Source organism: Bombus pascuorum, chromosome 6, assembly GCF_905332965.1.
Source record: "Bombus pascuorum chromosome 6, iyBomPasc1.1, whole genome shotgun sequence".
NCBI classification, from domain to species: Eukaryota; Metazoa; Arthropoda; class Insecta; order Hymenoptera; family Apidae; genus Bombus; species Bombus pascuorum.
The window spans coordinates 8,208,352-8,222,386 of record NC_083493.1 but is presented as its reverse complement, the minus strand read 5'-3'; the positions used below and the strand labels follow the sequence as shown (position 1 = coordinate 8,222,386).

The following is a 14,035-nucleotide window of genomic DNA, read 5'->3' as shown; positions in this document are numbered from 1 at the left end:
TCGCTTCGGTCACGATCGTGTCGGCCGCAGTGCTTACCGGTGTCTGTCTCGCGTGTTTTCAATTCGTATAACGGAGAGGGAGAGTGACAGCGAAAAGAGTAGTGGAAAGGAAACAAAACTGTTGACAGTGATTAAACGTGACTCGTGTAAAGCACCCTTACGGGATATCTGTGCCGTGTGACATTTTATTCGTTTACATCAGAGAGGTTAACAGGACGAGAATATCGAATCGCTCACAAGGACAAACTGCAGGGAAGGAGCAAGCTGTGGTTTATACACCAGAAGTATTAGATCGCGTGTATCTTATTTATGGTGGAAATCACTACCGGTACGAAAGCATTACGCGAGATTTACCAATAATCGAGTTTGTGCTTCTATCAGTGTCCGTTGTAGCGGCTAAATAATTCGTCGCGACTACTTTTACCCGCGGTCGGTTTGTGTTATAGTGTCGTTGCGTGCGCCGATTTAACACCGTTACGTTTACTCTGAGTGCATCGACGAACTATCGAAGTTTCTAACTGAAGGTGGCTAACGGTGAATCGAAGTTTGTTCGATCTACGAGCTCGAATCGAAAAAAAAGTATCTCATAGGACGACAACGGCCGAGTATCTGTCCCAGAGAAAGTCATAAAGACAAAATATGCAGATGTATAAGAGGGGATAAAAAATCGAAGCAACGGAGTGCCCTTGATCTGAAATATAGAGTACGTTGTAACTATAATCTTGTGGATATATGACGCATTCGAAAAATTGAGATCTTGTTTCGCGCGCAAACGGAGTATCGTATTGGTTGCGACGTTCGAGGACGGTTGGATTCTTTCGATAGTTTTTCGGTCGACTACGAAGAAGATATCAGAGTTGGAATATTTGTTCCGATATCGGAAAAAGAAATAATATAAAATTTCTGGCATACGAGAGGAGGTACGTTTCGAAGCTTGTATTCGATCGAGCGTATCACGACTTGTACGTGACCGACCCTTGAGGAAAACAATCCGAGAGAGGCGACTAACGACCGGTTTGTGATTGAACTAACCTTCCCTTCACGGTTTTTACGAAAGACCATAGAGAGAACTATCGTCTTAAGGTATTCAAGACGCCGTGTTTTGCCATAAAGTTATAATCTAAACGTTGAATCCTGTACAGTGGCGTAGGAAACCTGCATTTAACAACTGAAATTCAACTGTAACGTTCTGCGTGTACCGGTTACTAATTCGGCGTGGTTGTTCGTGACATTTCGGTACGCGTGTGTGCTACGAAGATTGGTGCTCGTGGACGAATCGTATCATCACGTGAAAAAAGGTACCCGTGTGTGTAAAGAAAGCTCCTTTCCCAGTTGGATTACAAGGAAGTCATCGACATCTCGTGTTTACTCTGTACGAGTGGAAGGATTGCCGCGACCTCGTGAATTCCAAATTCGACGTGTCGATCGAGACAACAGACAGCGCGTGGCCAATTACTCGTGCATCGTTACAGCATTAATTAATTGATTAATTAACATCTTAATTAATTCGTCCGATCGCTTTTAACTATCCGACATATCGTGCTACTCCCGTATCTGCACCTTGCTGATCGTATGTTTTCGTGAATTTCTCAAGGTTGCATTACTGATCGCTAGTAACCGGAAATTCCCTCGTTCTATACCCTAACGCCGGAAATTCGATTACGCGCGAATCGACATCGTTACGGTTAATTCCGGTTTCAATTATCACCGGGAGTAACGATTCCTCGAGCTCGATTTTCGTGGTGCACACACCGCAGCCTCTTCGTAGATCCTTTGTCCGATTTAGCCGGGATTACGCGTTGCTCCGTGGAGGCAATCGGTCTGTAATTGTGCCACGCGCACGGTTAAACGCTTGTCTACGCGAAGAACAATAAACGGTGGTGTTTACGTGACGAAAGTGCAGACGCAGCCCACTCGGTCACTTGTAAAAAGTAAGTACCCTGTCACGTTTTACCATTACCTATTCACAGTTCATGTATATGAATGCGATGCGTGGATGTGTATCGGTCGATTCACTTACACTGTTCCTTTGTGCATGTGTCTGCGTGCACCTGCATATAGATATGCGTGCGCGTGCACGCGCGATGCCTCCGGTATTCATTCAAAACAAAACAACCGCGCTCATCCATTACGGATATGCTGGTATACACGTACGTATACACGCACACGCATGAATCTATATGCATACATTTTGCAAGTTAACCGGCTCTGTGACAATATTGTTTTTGTCGGTTTTAATTAACATTTCGAGGCGCTGGTTACGGAAGGGACACTAATGAGGATCTAAATTTTGCTACATGGTTTGGTTTTATTTTCTTTTTTCTTTTTTTTTTTTTTTTCGTTGAAGTGTCGTGTACATGACTGTGTTCCACGTTAGCGAATCTATTTTTGCCACGATTTATTTTACCGCGAGAGTTTCGGAGTAACATAGATCGATGTTTGTTATACGTTATTTTTTAGAACGTTGCTGGGGATTGTTTTTGTTAACTGGGCTGCTTAATTATCAAGCTGTATCCGTACGTAGATAATTAGACATAATTGAGAATTTGATTTGTGTTGTTTACCGTTGTGTACACATAATTAATTATGAAAGATGTCTTTATGTTGTAATGAGAAGTCTCCAACGTACTTCCCTCTCTTATCATTATTAGTACATAAATTCTAGAGATGAAGTTTATGACTGACGTCTCGCAATGAAACTTAATTAATAGCTAGAACGATTACCTCTAGATAGAGTTTTTTAGCAAGAGAAACGTTCAACATAAAGGATTCACAGCTAAAAGCAATCAGAAAATAATTAAGCAAGAAATTACGGTTGCTTTGTGGAATGCGTTGTTTTCTAAATGTATTGATTGAGATTCCATCAATTCACGTTACTTCCTTGAATAACAGGGGAAATCTAAACGGTGTATCGCGTATCGTGATATTAAAACTTCTCGAGAAAATCAGATGTTGACATGGTAAATCAGCGGAGAAAAGAGTCGCAGTGAAAGCAAGGTGAACGCAAGGAATGATGAAACAAAGAATAAAAGACGGAAACGGAGAACGAAAGAAAAATCCTGTAGCTAAGGCTGAGCCTACCCCGCGAACAGAACAGCAAGCTATCCGACAGCTCGGTAGATCTTTAATGGTCTTCTTCCCTACTGGATGTACAGTGTTTCATGCTTTATTCCAGCTTCTTCTGCTTCTCTCTTTCTCCTTGATCGGACCATGCCACACGTTTCACTCTCGTTCTCTTCCGACTCACGTCGTAAACGTGTCTTTCGTGCAAGAACGCAATAAAGTTCCGCCTTTCCTTCGAGATCATCCGGAGCTACGGCTCTGAAAGCAGGTGACTCTGTTCCAAACAAGATTCACTCGATGGGGGGTCTTTTGCAATGAAGAACGAACGTTGAACTGGTATCTCGCTGAGGAGATCATGCCTGACAGTAGACACGAGCGTGCAAATTAAATTCGGAAATTTATGCGAATGTATTGCTATTTGTCGTTTGACATGTAACAAAATTACAAATAAATACTTTATGTGGATTCTTCGAATATTAAATTAAAAAGTATTACATTCAAAATGCATATTTTTGCGGTATTCAAATGTATACATTTATACTGAATTGGAAGTTGAAGGACAGGTAGATGGGGGATAAATTGAGCGAAGTTAACGTGAAAAAGAAACAGGAGGCAGTTGGTTGCTTTACCCGCAAGCTTTCGTGGTTGAACTAGACGTGACTGCAATAGCTGCGTCCGGACACTTGGCAGCCTCTGTCTGCTTGCTTTTTATCGTTTCTTATTGTACAGTTTTCTTGTTTTATTTTTATCCGACACTATATGATACTTTGCTTGCAGTATCGAGCAGCATTGAAAAATGCATTATCATCATCAGCGCTTTTGATTTGTTGTTCCTTTTGTATCTTTCGGCTGCTCTTAGGTAGTTGATCTCGCTTCTCCATCGTTCTACCATTCAGTTGGTCAAACTTTTAATTTGTCTCGCGATCCACCCATTTCCCTCATTGCACCTTGTTTTTATATTCTTTGCACATAAATGTGTAACCTCTAACGTGGTATCGAAGAATCGAAATGAGTTTATTTAGCGGATGTATCGTAATATTAATAAACATTTTACGATATTTATACGGCCCTAATAGAATCGTCACACGATAAAAACGATCGAGAAGTGAAACCGAAGTTTTTGTTCACGCATAGGCTGCAAAATACGTTGTTACGATTTTACGAGAATACAAGACCGTACCGTGGTACAAATTAAATCCAGGTTTCTTCGTTACGATTGTACGAGTCGGCGGGCTTTTAGTTTCCTTTTATTGTCTACAGTAGAATCTTCTACGCTCTCGCGGATATCTAAGGTATAGGAGTCTCCCTTGAATCGTTAATTAGCTTGAATTCTTGGATTCTAATTATACAGTGCAGTTTACGGCTTTATTTAAGCACAGTAGTTCTCTCGGTCTCGGTAATACCGAGGGACGCTAAATACTTGTACCTAGCAACGCTTTGAGTTATCGTTCGTGTTTCGTGTATAAGCTGATTATCCAACCAAACTCGACTATATTATTAATTATGCACTCCGATGACGTAGGTGACCGATACGACACAAAGCTTTTTCCTGGAAGTGGTATACAAACGGCCTCAAGATTCAGCTGGACATCATGCCCTGGTTCATCCTATTTCTTCTTCTGTTAGCTGTGATGGAGGCCTTCCCTCGGGAGGCCACCTGTTCCCGCCTGCCGGACATCTACTGGAACTCCACCAATCCAATGTAAGTTACAACAGAATCTTCTTCTTATCTTGTACACTGTATCTTTTCGATGTAATTACCTTCTAGAGGCGCGCGTTGTATCGCCTTGATTTATGCATTCTATACGGATAAGTCCGAGATACCGCGAAACTAGCTATGTAGTTCGTTCCGTTAGACATTTATTCGGCAACGGTCGCGTGTACTTCGTACTACTCTCTGTTTGACGATTACACAAAGAAATAAGTATTTTCAGATACGTATACAAGTACTTTAGATTAACATTATTTGCGGTGTAAAACAAAGATAGGTTTTAAGTGAAATTAGCAAAATTCGTGCTGCGAAATAATTAATGCAGAAATTCAAAGCACTTAACACTTCTAGAAAAGGTGTGTTATCGTTTAAAAAAAACATTTAATTTAATACACAAAATGTAACAATGTAGCACAATGTTAGATGTTTTTCATAGATTTTGAATGTAAAAGTAGTTTTTCTGGTTTCCCCATACGCACAATTGTGTTTCTCGTATCTCTGGTGTAGTCGCCGAAAACATCGTATTTATCGAGAACATTACCCTACGCCCTATACGAAGAATGCAAGCTCCGTTTAATCTCATCCGAGATATTACCGTGAATGTCCTTGTTCCGGATAGGAGACGACCGCATTTCCACGTTGAAGCATTCCACGAATGGTAACGCCTTCTCGTGTGTGGGAAAAGCGAGCTTTCCTGTGTAGTGGGGCCGTTTCGATATAGAGAACGTGAGATCTTTATCGCCATTTATGCGACCATTCTACCATTTCTTGTTGGGAAATCATATTTTTCAACTTAATATTTTTGCATCTTTATCCGTACACTTTATTTTTCCTCTACATTTCGTTACTTTTATACACTCCTATTTAGGTTTCTCTAGATTTCTACCCAATGATATCTTTCTCTATGGCAATTTTGTTATCCTTTTTTTCATATTCCATTTGTAGAAATTCGTTTCGTATCTCCCCCAAAAAGTGCAATGGTGTTGGATTAAGAGAAGAGGAAATAAAGCAAGGAATATCTTTAAACTACATATACCGCCATAAGGCAAATCCTTTAAACGTAACCACAGATAGAGCAAGAGTTTCAGAGACCGATTTCTTGACCTTCCTCTCGCTTTTTACTTCTCGAAACTCGAAACCGTTTCGCCGGGTACACGAGCGCGGCGCGCTTCTCGATTGGAGTCGTGACGTATCACCGCGATATTTCTTCCCGTGAAACCACCGATACACGCGTGACGAGGGCGGTGTACATGTGGATGGTTCCGTTCGATCGGTTTCCTTTTCCCTCTTGGCGCGCCGTAGCACGCCGAGGGAAAAAAGGGCGGAATTGAAAGCCGAACGAAAAAGGTCCGGCGTGTTCACGCCCCTACCGGCTTCAGGATGTACGTGCGTTGCCGTGAGCGGCTCTCGGAGGTCGGGCATTATAAATGTACCGGGTGAGTCGAGTCGAAGCGTCGAAATCGATTTACTGGACCGCGTTTCGCGCGAGGGTCAAGTGCACTGCAAGCCGAACCGTTACGTGCACGAGGCGTACACGTGTGCATCGATGCGCATACGTGTGCAGCATCCATGCGAGCGTTAAAGAACCACCAGCCAGGATAGAGAATTTTACAAGTATCGAAGTTGAGTGGAGCAGAGAGTCGAGAAGCGAAGATCGATCTGTCCTCGAGTTTCGTCGGGTGGTTGACTAATGCGGTAGAAAGGGATGGGAGTGAGCAGAGTGGTGGGCGAGCTCGGTTAACGGGCAAAAACCAATTCGTTGTCGAAGCGGGATTGAATGTCGAGCGTTGTCGTCCGCGTTTTATCGTCTAAATCGATGGGTCTTGCTGGTCGGATGTGCGTATCTGCGTACACGTCTACAATGAAAGACATTAACGTCACTTTTTTTCGGAGTTCAATTTCCTGTTCATTAATGGAAGGAAAAAAAGATAGGGGTTGTACGTCGTTGGTGGGTCGAGGATAAAACAAATAAGGTCGAAAACAGGCTACATGGCGTAGATTTAATTGAAGTGTATCGAATGACATGTATTTCGTGTAGATCGGTATCCAAGTATCGTACGATTCTATTTCAGACAATCTACACCTATTTTAAAGTTTTCCAGAGCTTATTTGGACCAGCTTTAATACAGTATGTACTTTCCAAGTCCCATTTCCATGTATGTTCCGCCATTGGTAAGAATGCTCGTGCACAATCTCGATACCGATACTAAACGTAACCGTAGATTCCAGAATGGATCGTGGCACCGTGTATTCATTTTCCCTCGACAAATTCAAATCCTACCGTAGTTGGTACCGAGTTGGTAAGATATGTCTGAAAAAGGAAAAAAGAGAAGAAAGTTAAGAGGATTACGTTAAAAGTGGAAGAGTAGGTACAGCACACGCCTTGATAATTCAGCTAGTGAGGATTTTTCATAAAAATTTCTCGTAACAACTTTTGCCCCCGTTACTATCGCGATCTCGAAGATAATTGAAGAACATAAGATAAGAGATGCTTCGCTAAAAACCTGATCTCCCTTTGTAATGGTTTCGTTCGAGAAAATTGACTCTCGACAAGTGAATGTTGCACTATCTTCACAATGTATCGAGTATAGTAGCAAACTATAAAGGAGCCAGTACTCGCAAACTGTCTCTCATGCATATGGTATACACTGGTGTCTGTATGTACATGGTGTGCATATATATCTTTATCGAAACGCATTGAGCAGAGTTTTATTCGTCGTAAAATGGGAGAAAATTGAGTTCCCGTTCTTCGTGGAGCGATCTAAACCGACCTTTGCGTTATTTCAAATTCGTATCCTTATTGTGTTTGCATATTAGAATCTTTGCCTCAAATTATTTCAAATTAAAAATTTTCACTACGTTCGATTTAAAAATAACAACTGCATTTTCATGCATGCGATCGAGATGCATCACGGGAAGCATTTACAATGCAGTGGTGTTTGTCGTATGCTTCCAACGCCGGTTATCGAGGTATTGCGCACCACTATTCGATTACCAGACTAATATATCATTTAGGTCTGTAATTATGTTGGAAAGGAAAAAAACGCCCACCCCTGGATCCTTATGATTTACTTTCCCACTCGCGCCGTAGCTCCACCGACACGCGAGTCAATTCGGCAGCCATTTATATTCTTCTCGGTACCACTCGAACCGCTTATAGCGATTTAACAAACGTCGAATGCCCGGCGTACCGCAAATAAAAGCCGAGCTTGCCCGGTATAAAACGAGGCACGTTCATACGTCGGCCGTTGAAAAAAGGAAAATTGGATATTTGCTTAATCGCCCTCGACGCTTCGTCTCACTTTCAACTTCTGTTGGTCCCCTCGCTTCTGGCTTCCCCGTTTCGTGCCTCCTTCTCCCGCTGCTGGTTCTCTGGCTTCTCCCGGGGCTGGGCCGGTGGCTTTCAACACGATTGATAATTTATTTAAGTACCACCACGTTAAAGTATAACTACCGACCGAATCTGCGAAATCAGAACGACCACGCGGTGGTGGTCATCGCGGCTGCCAAGCATTAGTCCATTGTTCGATTTTTAATTTACTCTCCCCTTTCTTTTTTTCTTTCTTTCTATTTCAATTTTTCTCTCTTTCTCTCTTTCTCCCTCTCTCTGCCTTTCGGTCTCTCTGACCGATTTTCTTCTCTCACTGTGTGTTTGTCGTGTGCCAGCGTTGTGTACCATTAACGGTGATTCAACGCTAGTAATTCTCAAATAGCTTTCTATTAAATGATTCTCGTACTGAACTGATCGGTCCACACACTCGAATGAAGGGAAATTACGTGAATATTTTTGTGTCTGTATATAGACTGTGCGTTACGTTAAAGCTGTCGATGTGGTAAAGTGTCTCTTTGATTCTCTGTTTACAAGAACCTCGCGTGTAATGTTTTGTATTAATTATCGTTAGTCCATCGGTTCATTAAACAAGTGTTCTATACGTATGCTAACATTTAAATTTTTAAATCAAGTGTTTTTCCTGCAGCATGTACACAGATTCATCGTGATTGATCGATAAAAACGCTCGTGTCTTTCTGATGCAGATCCTAAATTTGGTTAACGAGTAAATTACACATCGGGCGAATTTGTATCGAAAGTTCTTTTTATAGGCTTCGATCTTCCATTTTCCCTATTGATTGCATGTTACCTAGCAACCAGCCCTATATCGAATCACATTATCTCGATTCGAGAATGGCATAGTAGCACCTGATCACGGAGTAAAGCCTGCTGAAAACATGGTGCCTTTACTTTGCCATAACAGCCCGTGTTATTCCAGTTTTCTTCTTGTAGGCTGCTTGTCGCTTATTTACATGCACTAGACCTGTCTCCTTTACTTTTTTTTTTTACCTTGTTTCTTTCTGCAAATCCCTTCGTAAAGCTCTTCGTTCCATCCCAGGTCGATGCAACTTCCTTATTGTAATGCGAGGCAATCCTACCAGGTGATTGCATTGAAAAATACTAAAATTGACGGTATTAGCGCAAGCGTATTCGAGAGTAACTAGCTATGATTTTTACCCGAACGTGCATCAATCAATTCTATCGCAGATTGAATCGTGTACATACAAAATGAAGTGCAAAGTCTCATTTTCTGTGCAATCTTCAAACATATTGCAAGACGAACAATTACCGAAGCATTGCTCACGAATTATTCTACTCGCTCCAAGTCGTTTTACGTTGTTGCGTTATTCGAGTACATTATTGTGAGTTAGGCATGGTTTGAATTTCTACCAGGTGCCACGGAATTAGTATCCAAATTCTACTCTGTTCCAAATCTAACACGCTAGTTCGAATGGCTGTCACGCTTCACGTTGTCCAATCGAATATTCGCTTTGTCGAAAATTTCACGTTAATCTTTGTCGCTTTTTCTGGTACGTTGTCACATACGCGTGTTTTAAATACATATACGCACGTGTATATGTATAACATCAATTACACAACAAATTGATTGATACTTAAAGTTCCAACAATATGTAGGTACTCCAAAAGAACCAACATCGGATAGTTGTATTACGAGGCTCTGTTGTGTCTATACAATTAAAGGCCGATGAAAATGATTCGTTGAACATGATTTTCGCTCGCATCAATGCAATCTACCATGCGATCTTTGTCGATACATCGCGTCACAGCATTACACATAATATTGTATAGTAGGTAGGTACACGCGTACACGTCTATCGTTCGACAAATCTTCGATGCATTTATATTATGGAGGTTACATAATAATTCCCATTGGATTCTCAGGGATTGGTGTGTAGTCAGAATAACATGTCCTGCCGTTGGACTACGGAGATGATACATTCCGCTGATAGTTATGTACGTGGACCATGCATACATTGGTCGCCTTTATAAGCACCGCGTTTGCACGTACAAGCTACAGTACGTTTCACACTGCATCTTCGTCCTTTGCAGCGGTTCGGTCAGAATACGATGAGATTAAGGTACAAGCTTCCTGCCGGCAATGAATTATGTCCCAGCACGGCACGCGGAGATGTTTCTTCGCCGGTATCGCGCCAGGTCGGTCCGTACGTGGAGCCCTTACGTATGTTACTCGGCCGTAATGGTAGCCGGCGTGGTACCATCCCTTTCTGGACACTAATTCACGCTCTCCGCGCTCTCAGGAATAAAATTAACGCTGCGCCGTGAAGAATCGCGCGACGATTTTCAGGCAACCCCTCAACCGGACGACTAAATTATTAGGGGCCTGGAACCGAGACTCGGTTAAATTGTTTCTCCTTTTTCCCTGTCTCCTTTATTTTACTTTCGGTACCGCGAAGATTAATGGAATTTTTATTAATACAAAACATACCGAGGATGGTGATTTATTGCGCCGTTTGATTACGTCGTTGGATGGTATGAAAATGAGCGCGATACGTTGCGTAATCCGCGCGAAAATTTGTCGTTGTTCTTTTACCCTTCTTTTCTTTTCAATTCCTTTCTTTGCCCTGTCTCGTTTTCGTCGATCAATTATACAGCCAGTGAAAATGGAATCGCGCTGTTAAATTATATCGGAAAAAAATTAGTGATAGAATGGTGCTGTAATGGGATTTATGTTCGTATATTATAAAAAATTTCTGATAAAATTGATCGCCGTGTATTCGATTAACAGCTACATAGCGAAATGATGTTCTCGTGTAATGTATCATGGATAGATATTTTTCATATGCACCGTATACATCACTTGTCAATAGTATCGGAAAGCGATGCAAGTACTTCAGCAGTTTCTGCAATTGAACACGCTCTTGTGCCATGATATCGCCAAATACGTCCTGCATATTGAACATTATATTTGTTACAAAAGCGTTGTAGCTTATCTATTATTCAGACAATTTAATAACGATTTATATAAATTACGTGTCCTCTTGATGAAGATGATTTCATGTTTTCAAACACTCGATATGTAACGCGAGGTCAATTTTTAATTTAATTCGCGATAAATAAACGTCGGAAAATATGAATTGGGGATTAACGTTGATCGGTATAAGCAGTTAAATTTAGTTTTCTGTAAGGTGAAAGGCGTTCCCGACAAATAGATCGTTCTCCGAAGGCGAAGCTTAACAGTTCAGCATGAATGAAGAAGAAGAAGATAAATGTAACGTGATTCACAGCGGCTTCTAGGTTTATACACGGGATTCTCTTGTCTCTCGCTGTTTCATCGTGAAATCACTCTGCCTCATTACAGCTGTAACACGTCCCACTGACGACGTGCAGAGGTGCAGGTTCCCCGTGTAATTTTGCGAGCGCATTGTTACACGATATAGACTGACGTAATTTAATTCACAGTAGTGTGTGCGGACCGTGTGCACAGTAGAGAGGATATATAATCGTACACACGTGCCCTAATACGCGGCATGCTGCCGAGACTACAGCCTGCTTTACAAGCACATGCTTTACCGATCTATGAAATGGTCTTGAGTCGTATAATGGCACGTTCTTGGTGGTTGCATTCTGAAACAATGAGCGCGACTAATGTCGCGAGAATATGTCTTATTCGATTAGTAATAAACGTCTGATAACGTAATATCTGCAAGCTGTGATGTGTAAGAATGCAGCGAATTAGTGATACGGGATAATCGTGTAACTTCAAATTGAATTTTCGTCGTGAGGGAAATTTGGCAAACAAATTGACGTGATCTCGATTTTCCAAAGATTATAAGGGATTTTTTTAATAAACTTTATAGACATTTAGGATCGTGATAAGGTTGCTTTAATTAGAAAATTTACCAACAACGGAGCTGGTACGTCAACATGTCTGACTGTACTCGCTAGCTCAAGACAGAGTATGTACTCATCAACGTCCGTAATTACGAACGAGATTTTAGCCGTGTACGGTGGGTGTCTGGTGAGTTATCAACTTTCTACGGTGCGACGAGATCTAAACTTCCATTAGGGAGTTACTTAAATGTTCATAAGGGCTTAGCTTTCTTCAATGCAACGGCTCCTGTTTGATGCTTTACGCTTCAAATCTCCTCGCCTTTCGTCTATAGATGTATCTCGTCTTTGGGAATGCGGTAGCAAAACGCTATACAATATAAATGACTTCGTCTTAAGACCACTTTTCCGACTGTCTAGTGACTACGACCAACAAATATACGACATCTGCAGGGAAACGAGAATCGAGGCTGCGTGAGTGTGAAACTCGAGGCAGGAAATAAGATGATAACCCGCGTTTCCAACTGTGAGATGAGTTTTGTTCATCGATAAACCAAAAGTAGAAAAAATGGTGCTTGGAAATCGCCAGGTTTCTCAACTCATAAAACGTCGAACGAAACGAATTAAATGTTCATAAAGAACCAGTTCTTGCTGTCATAACGCATTCCATTTGGTCTTTTTAAATTGCGGTCGAGACGGTTTTTGCCAGTTCCATGACTGGCTAAAAGTATTGACACCTTGCTCACGTACGCACGGATAACTTCATCTCTTCTTGAGATGGTCGGTGTAGCTGTGTAGCTGCACGACTGTGTAATGATCAGAGGCGCAAAAACTACTGCTCTTGCGGTATAGCGAAGCAGAAGAGAAAGGGAAGAACGAGGGGAAGATAGTCGAAGGCGAACGGAGAAGGGAAGGAATGGCACCTCGAGGAAAAAAGGAGCGGAGCTGATCGCATGAGAGAACAGGGGTTGGCAGATGCACTATGTATCGCGATATAAACCCACACCGTGACGCTAGCCTGATGCTTGGGTTATAAAGCACAGCTGACGCTAGGTATAATATATTCTTCTCTACCTCTGTACTCCACACGCTCGCATCACTTTCGGTCTCTTACGCTCTTAGCGTCTCTCGAACACGCACGAGCTCTTGCACCCTCGCCACAGTCCGCGACCGCTGGAACAACCCTACTTCTCTGACTTCGTTCGTTCAGTCTAACTGTCCGTTTCACTCGGTCAGAGTGGCCGTAACCGATACGTTCGAACGAAGGTGGTGTCGTCACGGTTGGTCGAAGACGAATGAGATTGCGAAGTTCGATACCGCAATTAACGGAGCTTTCGTACTAAAGGAGGGTTTCAGAGTTCATTCGCCCCAACACGTGTAGACGTTAAATGGAATAATAAATCAGAGATCGTAGATCTTCCACGAAATGCCGGCACTAAGAAGCGGCGAGAAAGTTTTTAACGATAAGATTCGTAATTCACGATATACGTATCTTCGTAGAAAATAACGATAGCATTGTTCTTCGTAATTTTTGAAATTGATCCGCAGTAAGGATTGACTACCGGAGAAACGCGAGTTCACCTTGGAAACTTTCTCGAGAACGTGCACGATTTTTCCCTTCATTTTCGTTTTAGCTGGTTTTGCAAGAAGATCGAGGTACGCGTCGACCAATCCAAACGATTTTCTAGTAGGAGATAATATCCGGTAGGCGGTGCGGTAAATAATACATCTTCGGGCGTGAAATCGTGCTACGAAGCATCTGATCAAAAATATAGCTTTTATCGGGAAAGGGATAACAACTATTGGTTACTTTATCGGTACGGTTCTAAAACTTTCACGCTCGTACATAGAACTTATAGAACGAAACAAGGGGATGTACGAAAGTATCGAGGTGGAAATACGATAAGAGGAGTGCTTAGTGTCAAAATATTTTTCTACGTGGATATATCAGGGGATCATTTATAAGACAATTCATCTTCATTGAATGTTTCAAATACAGCGCTTGCCTAAGAGAATCTTGGGTCGACCAACCAACCCCAGTGTCCATTGTTAGCGGATTACACGAGGATTTCCCGGGGAAATTGATACTCTGTTTGTCCGCATGGCCGCTATGAGGTTCA

The 14,035-nt window shown here is 42.0% G+C and overlaps 1 protein-coding gene across 1 annotated transcript in view; it reads right to left on the bottom strand.

The window, feature by feature from the left end:
* The window catches only part of LOC132908320 (uncharacterized protein PF3D7_1120600), a 34,978-nt gene extending 23,338 nt beyond the window's left edge, over window positions 1-11,640 (bottom strand). Inside the window, exon 1 of the mRNA XM_060962239.1 lies at window positions 11,631-11,640. The gene's annotated coding sequence lies outside the window, so the exon portion shown is untranslated. The remainder of the gene's footprint in view (window positions 1-11,630) is intronic.
* Window positions 11,641-14,035: the final 2,395 nt, after the last annotated feature.